The following is a 2618-nucleotide window of genomic DNA, read 5'->3' as shown; positions in this document are numbered from 1 at the left end:
TGACTTACAAAATTCTTCTGAATTTTATAATTTTGTATCATTTTCTGATTGTCTCTCACCCACACCTAATTTATTGACATTTTCTAGTTGTTTACCTTTATCAAGACTCCTAAGTCAACTCATTTTTCACAAGAATAAACACTGTTTATACCTTCACCTTTCATTAGTTTATATATATATATATATATATATATATATATATATATATATATATATATTTCACCTTCACTTGTAGTTTATATATATATAATATATAACATATATAAATGTATATTATACATAATACATATATTATATATATATATTTTAGTTTTTATTTAAATTCCAGTTAGCATACAGTATAATATTAGTTTCAGGTATACAATTTAACTGATTCAACACTGGCATACAACACCTGGTGCTCATCACAAGTGCACTCCTAAATACCCATCTCTCATTTCACCCATTCCTCCACCCAGCTCCCCTCTGGTAACCATATGTATACATATATGTATATATATGTGTGTGTGTGTGTGTGTGTGTGTGTGTGTGTGTGTGATTTCTCTGCCATCAGATACATCACACACACACACACATATATATATACACACACACACACACACATATACACACAGACACATACATATACACATCACATCTTTACCCATTCATCAGTCGATGGACATTTTGGGCTCTTTTTGTAATTTGGCTATTGTTGATAATGCATTGGAGTGCATGCATCCCTTCAAATCAGTATTTTTGTATCCTTTAGGTAAATACCCAGTAATGTAAATGCTGGATCATAGGATAGTTCTATTTTCAACTTTTTGAGGAAACTCCATACTGTTCTCCGGAGTGGCTGCACCAGTTTGCATTTCCACCAATAGTTTAAGAGTGTTCTCCTTTCCCTACATCCTCACCAACACCTGTCGTTCCCCCCGGAGTTGTTCATTTTAGCCATTCTGATGGGTATCTCAGCATATCTCAGCTATCTCATCATAGCTTTGATTTGTATTTCCTTGATGATGAGTGATGTTGAGCAGCTTTCCATGTGTCTGTTGGCCATATGTATGTCTTCTTTAGAAAAATGTCTATTCATATCTTCTGCCAACTTTTTAAAAGTGGATTATTTGTTTTTTGGATGGTGAGTTTGATAAGTTCTTTATATATATTGGATACTAACCCTTTACTAGATATGTCTTTTGCAAATATCTTCTCCCATTCAGTAGGTTGCCTTTTAGTTTTGTTGATTATTTCCTTTGATTCGCGGAAGATTTATTTTGATGTAGTCCCAATAGTTTATTTTTGCTTTTGTTTCCCTTGCCTGAGGAGACATATCTAGTAAGAACTTGCTATAGCCAATGTCAAAGAGGTTACCACCTGTGTTCTCCTCTAGAATTTTAATGGTTTTCTACCTCACATTTAGGTCTTTCATACATTTTGCATTTATTTTTGTGTATGGTCTAAGAAAGTAGTCCAGCTTCATTCTTTTTCATGTTGCTGTTCAGTTTTCCTAACACTATTTGTTGAAGAGACTGTCTTTTTTTCCATTGGATATTCTTCCCTGCTTTGTCAAAGGTTAATTGGCCATACAGTTGTGGCTTCATTTCTGGGTTTTCTATTCTGTTCCATTGATCTATGCATCTATTTTTGTGCTGTTTTGATTGTGCTGTTTTGTGCTGATTTGATGCATACTGTTTTGATTATTACAGCTTTGTAATATAACTTGGAGTCCAGAAGTTTGATGCCTCCAGCTTTGCTTTTCTTTTTCAACGTTGATTTCGCTATGCAGGGTCTTGTCTGGTTCCATAAAAATATTAGGATTGTTTGCTCTAGCTCTGTGCAAAATTCTGGTTGTATTTGGATAGGGGTTGCATTAAATGTGTGGATTACTTTGAGTAATAGAGACATTTTATTGATACTTGTTCTTCTAATTCATGAGCATGGAATGTTTTTCCACTTCTTTGTGTCATCTTCAATTTCTTTCCTCAGTGTTTTACAGTTTTCAGAGTATAAATCTTTTACTGTATTCCCAGTATCTTGTGGGTTTTGAAAAAATCAGGAACACTTCACAAATCTGCATGCCATCCTTATGCAGGGGCTGTGTGAATCTTCTATCATTCTAATTTTAGTAAATGTGCTGCTGAAGAGAGCACTCATTAGTTAATATTTAATTACATTATGAAACTGTAATGTGTGTGTGTGACCAGGTTTGGGAACCAACACGAAAGTGTTTGATAAGTTCAGAACTCAAATGGAGTGCATGGATGCACTAAAGTAAAGCATACTAGATACTAGTCATCTGCATGCTGAGGCACTAGCTAACCCATTTGTTTAATAAAAAGTCAGTTAAGTGGAGGGGATCAATAGGACTGCCCACTGTACATTTTGTCAATTTATCTGCAAAGAAGCCAAATAAAATTCACAAACATAGGCAAAGAAAGAAAGTTATTGGACAGATCTGAGAAGACACAACAAGTTGAAGTAAAGCTGAACAGCCAGGTTCTCAGTAGGATGGGAACTAGGGAAGAACTGGCTATCTTGGGAGCAGGCACTAATGGATAGTCTTCTACAGGTCTATCACTGGATGAGTTGGCTCCAATGTTTTTCATCTTTGTGTCACTCTGATGAGGATCTGA

The 2618-nt window shown here is 34.9% G+C and overlaps 1 non-coding gene across 1 annotated transcript; it reads right to left on the bottom strand.

The window, feature by feature from the left end:
- Positions 1–2032: 2032 nt before the first annotated feature.
- LOC128778423 (U6 spliceosomal RNA) lies at positions 2033–2135 on the bottom strand. The gene has a single exon (XR_008424013.1). It is a non-coding gene; the product is annotated as a U6 spliceosomal RNA (small nuclear RNA).
- Between the last annotated feature and the right edge of the window lie 483 nt (positions 2136–2618).

The sequence above is a fragment of the Panthera pardus genome, unplaced genomic scaffold (genome assembly GCF_024362965.1).
Source record: "Panthera pardus isolate Hobbes unplaced genomic scaffold, ASM2436296v1 HiC_scaffold_2, whole genome shotgun sequence".
Taxonomy (NCBI): domain Eukaryota; kingdom Metazoa; phylum Chordata; class Mammalia; order Carnivora; family Felidae; genus Panthera; species Panthera pardus.
The sequence above is the reverse complement of the archived record's forward strand: the minus strand, read 5'-3'. Positions and strand labels throughout refer to the sequence as shown.